Source organism: Sprattus sprattus (assembly GCF_963457725.1).
Source record: "Sprattus sprattus genome assembly, chromosome: 13".
NCBI classification, from domain to species: domain Eukaryota; kingdom Metazoa; phylum Chordata; class Actinopteri; order Clupeiformes; family Clupeidae; genus Sprattus; species Sprattus sprattus.
Genome location: NC_137911.1, coordinates 13,179,253 through 13,189,807, shown reverse-complemented (window position 1 = coordinate 13,189,807; position 10,555 = coordinate 13,179,253).

Sequence of the window (10,555 nt, the reverse complement as noted above, 5' to 3'; positions counted from 1 at the left end):
TGTTATTCCTGGAACCCTTCCAAAAGTCGCTTTGCTCCGCCACCATGCGCGCTGCTCGCTGACCAAACAAGCAGAAGAAGAAAACGTCAAGTGTTTTTCTGCTCGGGTGACCCCAACCTTTGCTTTAACCCCCCCCCCCCCTCCCCTCTCCCCCCTCCTCCTCCTTTCCCCCCTCCCCCCACCCCCTTGTGCAAGCTGGTGCCGCGATGCCCAAAGTCGATCAGCTCTATCGGACTGCACCGTCACCCGTGTTTGCTCACTACGTTGGACTTTGCAGCCCTTGTCTCCTTGCCAGGCCAATGAGCTTGCAGCGCTGCAGATGACAGTGAGGCTCCTTCAGTGCACTGCATGATAAAAAAGAGGGCCACGGAGGTTAATGCACTCAAGTAAGGATAAACAACCAGCTGCTGGGTCTCTAATATTTAATACACAGCAGTCTGTGCCGAGAAAGAAGGACAGGCGGGGGCGGAGGGGGCGGGAGGGGGTGAAAAAAACGCTTAAGGCAGTCAAATCTGCTTTGTACATTTTAAGGGGGTTTGTCAAGTGCATCTTACATGTCTAGGATTGACAATGTGGTGCCGTTGTCCCCTTCCCTTGATCTGGCATTAAGCACAGATCAGTGTAGACTGTGAAGAGGCATGCTTTTTGCACTGTTGTGCTATGAATGACAGGACCATGTTCTTAACATGTCAAACACAAACACGCACGGATCATTAACATGGTGCCAACATGCCCTAGCTGTGGAGACAAACTGCTCACATGAGTTTTTTTTTATGAGATATGACACTCATGATACTATAACAATAAGAAATCGTAAAGGCTTTTTTCAGCGTAAGTCTCTCTACACAAGAGTGGGAATTTTATTGAGGGACTTTTGTTTGTTTGGACAAATATATGAAAGGTTGAAATGATCTAATGTGCAGTTCATGACTCTAATCCCATACAAATGGAGAGAGAAAGAAGGAGAGACATAGGTGGATAGTCACTGTCAACACTAACAATGACATTTGAGACTAATGACAGAGAAGAATAAAACATGTGGAAGACTAAAGGACTGGAAAGAGAGAGAGAAGATGCAGCCCTGTGATAAGCTCTTGGACACAGCTGTGTGGTCATTTCTGCACCTGCCCTTGACCCTTGAACCCTCATGGAAAGTTTTTTTTTCCACCTTGTATGTCTTTCAAACAGGAAAACAAGCTGGAAAATTTCAAGAGAAGCTTATTTTTCCAAGTATTTACGGCGTCAGTGGCCATAACCTCATCTGGCTCAACTGTTCAGCTGACATTTTCATTCTGCATCTTGTTCACCAATTGTATTGGTCAGTAGACAAGTACAAAAGATAACAAGGTAAAACTATTTACAACAGGTAAAGTAAGCTCATGAAATCATGTATTAGTAATACAAGCATCATACAGTTTTCTTCCATTTTTATTGAGTGTGCTAGTACAATATTCCAGGAAGTTATGGTATGAAATTTGGTCTCCTTAATTCTGGCTGTAGAGCGTTCTAGTGTAACAATGTTTCTTGGCAGCTGTTAGTCCTGCATATAACGTCTCCCTCAGTGGCGGTCCGTGCATTTCACGACTAGGCCTTCAGCGATGTCCTACACGATGTTAAACTGAGTGAATCCACCTCCTAATACCATCATTACGACGCCATGGCTCTCGAACCATTATATTTATACAGAAAGGCAGTATAAGTGAGCATTGCATCACCTTAACATAGTCGAGTACAACAGACTTTATTAATATTTCCGGAGCATTTAAAATCAATACACCCGTATTAGCAATACATTAAGAGTAGTAAACTCTCAGTTATATGATCGCTTGGACATTACTGTCACAACTTAAAAATAAAAGGCGATTTTCAGGGATTAGTCTACAAAGTTTTATTAAGTCCACCGAAAGTAGCCTATGTGAGCTTTAACAAGTTTGTCCACTAAACATCGCATTGTCCCACCTGCAAAGCAGTTTCATTAAACTTCCCATCCTCACGATATCCAGTTTTTCTTGAAAGTTCCGTCTTGAAAATGGCGTTGTAATTGTATCAAAAACTGGAATTATCAAGTTGGTGTAAACTAGTTTATTTGAGCTGGTTAATGTAATTATATTTAGTCTTACCAATTGAAACAACTAGCATAATAAGCATTGAAACCGATGTACGTCGTTTTCGCATTAGCCAGCTAAACTGAGCACTGAAGCACTGCACCGGTCTGCCTCAGTATCCAATCAAAGGACGTTTACGTGTCACGTTCAACGCGAGGTAAAGAAATCTTCCGGGCCTTCTAGAAGGCCCAGTGTCGCCAACTCGAAATCTGATTGGTTGTCACAACTGTCTGTTTCAGTTCATTCAACTTAAATGAACTGAAACAGCCAGTTGTGATAACCAATCAGATGTACACGGGCCTTCAATGTGAATTCCGAAGGCCTCAGGGAAGATTTCTGTTCTCGGGGAAGATCTCTTGGAGCGTGGCAACACATGATAGCTGAAATATGATTGGATGAAAGCTCTAACATAAATTAACAACGCTGGAAGCTATGAAATGAAGACAATGGACTATGGGGAATAATTTAATTCATATTTATGAAAAGAAAATATTAAAATTAAATTGATTTTATTACATTTATTTTCTGATGATGTTTAGGCCAGCAGAGAAGGCCTTGAAGGCCCTGACGGACCACCACTGGTCTCCCTTTGACTAACATTAAGCTCTAGAGAGTCATCATAATTTTTTTTAAATATAATTTCATATTGATAATCTCAGACATTATCTATGATATATAATTCCAGAACATCAGCACTGGAGGGTATTCCAGGAGTATGTGAATGTATGTACCCATTTGTCCATAGCTACACTGTGTACAAAATTGAAATTCCATTTTTCAATCATTCCCAATTGAATTAATTGATTGACGAAGTAATGGGGTTTTAAGATAAGGTGGGGATGCCCTTCCATATCCGTATCCAATCCCGGTTGTAGCCAAATTTAGATTATTCATCGTCTCATATTTTAATCACAGGAACTTGCTTGTAGGAGTGAGATAATAAATTCAAATACATGGTTGAAACTTGACCCAAATAAAACATAGAACCATTCACTAGGTGGATGGGTGAGACTTTGTTTTCACAAGGAGCTCCATATGCATGAAGTGTGGATCTAAGACTGTGGTCATGACATGCGATGAACCAAGTAGCGAATAGCACACTTTTAAATCCTGGAATGTTCGAAGTCCATGCTCATTAAAGAGGTCTTTCGGTACTAATACACCATTATACACTGTACATGTCTTTTTTTAAATCTCATGGCCAGTGTCAATTATAAATTGTTTATTTAACTCATGTGAGCTTTACATTTGAATCATGTAATCCCGTGACCATATGCTTTGCCATAGTCTTTTTCAGACTTTATCAGGATGTTTTGATTACATTATGACCTCTTAACCCGTATTAGTTTATCACATATTCAACATGAAATTGTAAATGGCAACATCACAACAAAAACACAATATTCCTTTTCCAGTGGGTTTCATGAAAACAAACGTGATTCTCCCGTTTGCCTGAAGTCCAAATATGGCAGCACTGGGGCTCCCAGCTATCGTGGAGAAAAAAAAAAGAAAAAAGAAATAGAAAAACAATGTCCCCACAAAAGTTCATGCAACATGCTTGTCATGCATTAACTCATGAAAAGACTTAACAGCTGAGAAGATGAGGGACTGGAAAATACTCGGACAGACACAATGCTGCCGCGGCTAATGCCTTGATAACGGCCCAAGACCAACCGGCAGCTGCTAAGCATCTCAAAGCCTCCGCGGGGCCCCACTTCTCCCAAAGCTACGCCCATCTGTAGGGGGCGCCGCCACCGGAGCGCTGGCGCGCGAGGGCCTCACTCCGCGGCAGAGAGCAGGTGCCCCTGTCACCGACAATTAGTCCACCAGGACACATGTGGCCTTCGAGATCAAATCAGGAGGGCTCAGAAGATCATGGCACGGTGGTGGCTGCCAATGTGTTCTCAGAAAATCCCCCAGCTATGAGACAGACAAAGAGAGAGAGGGAGAGAGAGAGAGAGAGAGAGAGAGAGAGAGAAATAAAGAGAGAGAGGGGCATTAGAGAGAGGGAAAGAGAGGAAAGGTGAAATACAGAAAGAGAGAGAGCTTGAAAGAGACATGTAGAGAGAGAAAGTGAGAAAGGAAGAAGTCAAGAGTGCAACAGAGAGAGAGTGAGAGAGAGATAAAGAGAGAAAAAGAGAGAGAGAGAGGTGGGGATGGGAGTTTGCCCCAGGACCATGCTGCCCTGTGAGTCTCAGCGGCTGTATTCCCGGAGGCCATTCTAGAGACTTCAGAGGAGTCTTTGTTTGAACTGGGCATGCAACCCAATACCTCTCACTGTAGTCACAAAGGAGAGAGAGAGCGAGGGACAGAAACAGAGAGAAGGAGGGAGAGACAGATGGAGAGAGAAGGAGAGGGAGAAAGAGAGAGACAGAATGAGAGAGAATGAGAGAAGCTGTCATTGTATGCACATTGTAAGTGTAGAGAGCTAATAAATCCAGTGGCAACAAATCAACATGTGGCATTGGTCAGTATTTTTAGACGGGTGTATGTATGTTTATCTTGTCAGAGCATTTAAAACCACACACACATACACACACATACACACACACACACACACACACACACACACACACACACATAAACACACTCTCTCTCTCTCTCATACACACACACACACACACACACACACACACACACACACACACACACACACACATACACACACACACACACACACACACACTCACAGTAACACACACACACACACACACACACATACACACACACACACGCACAAACACACACACACACACACACACACACACAAAGCAGTAGCAGTACTCTCTTTTTTTGGTAACCCTTTACACATTTCAATTATTAAGAACACCACTAGTCAACAAACATAGCTGCAGTATCCGTGTAGTGCATTTCCTGTTTTTCTGTGATGGTTCTTTCATGTAAGTATGCCTGTGTCGTGTCTGAGTTTGGAAGATCATAGAGGTCATTTTATTGGTTGCCTCCCCCCCACCCCTGAAAAACGTACAGTCTGACACAGGAAAGAGGTGAAGTGGTGGGCTGAGAGGGTCGAGAGGTGTGACAAAAACTTTGGCAGCACTCAGGAGCCAGGTGGACACAGAATGGTGATGGCTGAACACACACACTCACACATACACGCCTGCTCTTCCTCAACAACAGCCACACGTTTTTTTTTTGTGTGTGTGTTTTGTTTTGTTTGGTTTTCAGAATTAACCCTGCGTACCGCACACAACGAAGAAAAAATGAACACTCAACAACGACAACAATAACGCAAAAACAACAAACCAAGGGGTCAAGCCACGATGTGTCACCTTTCACCCGTACACCCCACCCCTACCCCCAAAAGAGAAGTGAGACAACTACAAGAAAAGAAAAGAAGAGGAACAATCAAATGTGCATAAGAGTGCAGTCCCCCCCCCCCCCTCCCCTCTGGAGTGAAGTCCCTACCACTTTGTAAACAAAGAAAGGGTCATTGCAGTGCCCAACTCTGTTTACTGAATGCCCTCCGTACATGGTGTCAATAGAAGAATGGGATTGTTATACAACAACCTTCACCAGTCTTGGCTTCAACACAAAACAGCCCATGTGATATTTGAAGACATCATCATGTGACTGTTCGTGCGGATGAGGGATAAGAGGTCACTGTGTTTCACGGTGGCAGACATAAATGTCCCCTCTTTCGTTCCATTTGTCCATATCACTCTCTCTCTCTCTCTCTTGTTCTCTCTCTCTCTCACTCTATCCTTCTTTCCCCCTCTCTCTTTCACACTCTTTCTTTTTTCTTTCACTGTCTCTACAAACCTATATGCTGAACAGTGGAAAAGCAAAGGAGGCCGCCATGGAGACAATTTGCTCGCAAAGCAGGAAACCTCGCTGCATACAAGCACGGCCATCACAAAAGCCTGGAATCCAGAGGATGTGTTGCTAGGGGCACTATGATTGTGTCAGCACAATTGGCAAGAGCACTTCCTTACAGGTGAACCTTTAAATGGAGACTGACAGATATATGTTTCCTGCCATTTTACAGACCGACCAAGCCTGAATCAGGAATCAGAGCTCAGACCCTTTGAATCACTCCGCATCCACCCCATCATTTTGTTTTTGAAGGAAGGTGACATGACGCTGCTGCCCCCCCCATCCAGCCCCCACCATCCAGGCAATCTCAGATAGGTCTGTCCAGCGGGAGTACTAAGTTTTTAGATGTTTGCGTACTTTGGCACAGTTCACAGAAGGTTCAAGATCTTGCTCCCCCTCCCCTCCTCAAACAATGCCCTCTTAAAACAAAGAATAGTCCTTTTTTATTGACATACTGTAGCTTTTCAGTTAAAAATACATCAGTCTTGAGGAATCGCAACATTTTATTTCATGTAAATTCTTGTCATTTAATGTGAGATTGTGTAAATGTACATATAGAATTCAAATATATATGTATTTCCTTAGAAATATGTAATTTTGATCTTCCTATAATACACAACAAATACACAAAACAATATATTCACACTATTTGACAATGTATCTTTATTCCTATGTCAAAATGCACAATTGTAGTGTATATTTAGAAAATCCCTTTCTGTAGTTGCAAAGCAAGAGAAAGCAGGGAATTTGTCTGGTTTTTTTTTAGGAGCGGGGGAGTGTGACTTTGAGGGGGGACAATAATCTTCACCTCCTAAAAATTATCCCGTGAAGAATGACATTCAGATTAATAGATTTAAATGCAGCAATTTTCTTCTCTGCTTCTTCTTCCAGTGGGGACAGACATCAAGTTTTGTCAATATGGCAGCGGGGGGAGGGCTGTATCCGAGAGAAAATCCCAATACATGCTGGATTAGGGGGGCTTCCTGTCCTCGCATCGCCTCGGCTCACACTGGTCTGGTGACATTGGAACGGCCCACTGAGCATTATTGAGCTTTGTGACATCTTTTAGTGTGTGTGTGTGTGTGTGTTTGTGTGTGGGGGGGTCTTCTCCAGGGAAATTTACATCTGGTCTCTGGCCGTGAGCACCCTTACGAGCCTGTACGATCACATCTGTGAAGAGTCACGCAGTGTTTCTTGCTGAAGGGTTCTTGTAGTGCTTAGAGACGTTTTAAAACTGTTGGTGGTGTACTACAAAACCAAGTCATTCCAGGTTTACACCATGCAGTGTAATGTTAGTGTACTTCTGTCTGTATGGATTATATAAGAATATATAAATAGTGTTCATTCTAGTCCAGCCACAGGGTTTCAGCTGCCTCTTCAATGAATGCAGGCTCATTTTACCCATGAGATAAAAACAACCTGACTATACCATTTCCTCTGATTTAATACAATTGCCACAGAAAATGTCCAAGCTAAATGTACAGTATAGTCCTGCTAGGCGCCTCACTGTATATTGTAGTGTCATGTCGTGTTGTGTGTCGTGGGGGTCAGTGAATTGACACTTGGAGTTATTCTTCTCAGAGCCAAGGCGCTGAGTGATCTTACTGCAGAGGGAAATCCACAGTGGTGCCCCTGGCTTATTTATCCAGGATATCCCAAACTGACTGCTGCTGCTGTCCCCTCTGAAGAGTCCCCTCGTCCTCGTCCTCATCCCTATCCTCGTCCGCTCACCCGTCAACAAGGTTGAGCAGGGAGGCACAAGGAGGTGAAACAGTGTGCCAAGGTCACTCGTGGCTTTTGTGTGTGTCTGTGTGTGTGTGTGTGTGTGTGTGTGTGTGTGTGTGTGTGTGTGTGTGTGTGTAGGTGTGTGTGTGTGTGTGTGTGTATGTATGTGTGTGTGTATGTGTGTGTGTGTGTGTGTGTGTGTGTGTGTGTGTGTGTGTGTGTGTGTGTATGTGTGTGTCAATGTGTATGTGTGTAAAAACACATTTACTTCTGTGCGCTTCCCTTGGTGAGGTGAGAAAAGGCAAAATTAAATAAATGAAAATATGTATTTGTTATTTAATTTAATGCTAGTTATCACCCCCTGGCTAACCCCTCTTGTCAGAACAGTGGAGAAGCTGTTGGCAGCAGTTGGAATTCATGTTGTTTGTGAGGGGCTCGCGACCCTATATTTGTGGGCGCCACTCACATGACTCCCTTTTTGATGTTTCCTGTCGCAGCTACATCAAACAATCAGCCAGTCAAATCTCAACAGGCAGTGGCTGAGCTTGGACAGTTTTTCTTTTTTTTTTTCCTTTTCTTTTCTGAGGCATTCGACTGCTAAACATGTTTAAAGAAAGCACAACAATGCCTCATCCCTGGAGACATTTTATGGCTAAACGAGGTTAAAAGCAACTTTTCTGTTGTTGTCAAGGCAGACACTGTTTTTATCTGTCACAATACGTGACACACCCTTTTGTTCTCCACTTAGCCTGTTCACTCATGAATAACTTTTTCATACATTACCACAGGTCTCCTCAACAGCCTGTTAACGTTTGCAGTCAAACGAAGGAGCATGGAGTTTGTGTGTGTGTGTGTGTGTGTGTGTGTGTGTGTGTGTGTGTCTGTGTGTCTGTGTGTCTGTGTGTGTGTGTGTGCACTGGCTGTCGCCACCATTACCAGCGAGTAACCTTGCCAAAGGGTCTTTTCCCCTTTACACAAAAGCTGGCTCTCTCTATCTTTGTATATTGAGTGAGTTAAATCAATGGCAGAAATGTTGGCACTTTTCACAGGACAGTGACCAGGAAGCAGGCTGCATCCTAGGCCCCGTGATTGACACTTGAAACGTGTCGGAGGACAGAGCCAGCGGCACAGCTCCACGCTTGAAGTCTCTGTTGGGGATAACAACTGGTGACATCTGCAGAAGGGGCCGACAAAAGGCAGTTGAAAGCTATGTTTGTTGCCTTCCCCTCTCAGATCTTGCAGCTTTCATGGAGCTCCTTCTCCGCTTTAATATTGTGATTCGGCACCTGGCTCTTTTGAACCTTGCTTTAAACTTCAAACGAGGGAGGTGGTATTAACAAACATGAAATAGGTGCGGAGGACGAGGGGGGTGGAGAGAGGGAGAGGATCGAGTTGGCAGGGTGGGGGTTGGCCAGGAGGGGTGGAGGATCTGGTTGGGGGGGGGGGGGGTTGGTTTGGGGTAAGGGGAGTGGGGAGTGGGGTGGGGGTGAGGGGGGTTGTAGGAGTAGAAAGGAGGGGTGATGGTTGGCAGTGTTGATTTTACCATCATCATCTTATCACGGATTTCTCTCTCTCTCTCTCCCTTTCTCTTTTTTTCTCTTTTTTACTCATTTTCTGTCCCCAGCTGCCACTTTCCTGTCATCTTTGGAACCATTACCATTTCTCTAAAATCTGAAAGACCCCTAAACATAATAAGAGCTTTGAATATGGGCAGGCCCACTAATGCACATACAGTTTAAGGGATAATGGGACCAAAGACGGAGCGGGATCCACTGCCAAAAACAAATAAAGCTCGGGTGCATTTGAAAATGACCTTATTTTTATTTATTTATTTATTTCATTTGGTTTTTTTATTTTAGCAGGGGCCGCAAATCCTGTAAAATGACACATGGCGGGCGTCTGTATTTACATGGGTGCTCACTGGGTGGGTCTGGAGAGTGGTGGGATACTGACTGGTTGCAGTCGCCCCATTAGCTTACCCTGCACAGTGCTGTGACCCCGGCCTCTCGTCTGTGTACCCACCCGCCTAGAACACACCAGTGTGCAGAGCTCATCACGGTAATGAGGGGAAAGAAAAACTCTGTCACTCCGTCTCTGTTCTCGTGTTAATGCGCAGAACTGCGCTCAATGTTTAAATTGTTTATATGCACGGTGATCTGTACGCATGAATATACATCAGCGATTAGGCTCCAAGCTCTGAGAATGTCACAGTAATGGAGTTTTTGATTTAGAAGTTCAATTGTGTTGAAAAATACTTTTGGCCATAGGCGGGGGGGGGGGGGGGGGGGGGGTTGGAGCAGATTTAACTACCGACAACCACAACTATTTGACCCTCCAAAATATCTTAATACTATCTGTAGTCAGGGAAGAGAAACAGTGTGAGGACATCGCACAGGCCTTTTTTTCTGGGGGAAAGATAAAAGCAAATCAGCGAACGTAACCAGAGGCGACTTCCAGTAGAGAACTGGATCAACGAATACCCCCCCCACCCCAACCCCATTCCATCCTAGTGATTGGCAGCCCTGATCCTATGCCAACCTTTTTTTTTCATGGCCTAATGCTAAACCGTGTGCGATAGAGAGAAGTGGGAGGGATCACAGCTTGGCATATCTGAGCTAATTGCCTGAATAAAGTTTGTTAGGATTTTTTTTGGTTTCGTCACATGAAAAGGAAACTGAGGAAGTGAGATGATAATGGGGGGGGGGGGGGGGGGGAGGGAGCTTAGCTAAAATCGATCTAATGCCTGCTTAAAGTTTTCAGGGTGTAAAAATATGAGATTACTATTTGTATGTTTTAAGTGTACAAAACAGACAGTTTTATTTTTAATCGTATTTCCAAGTAGTAACTTTTGCAAGCCTCCATAGTTACAGTTTAGCAACTGCGGGGGGTAA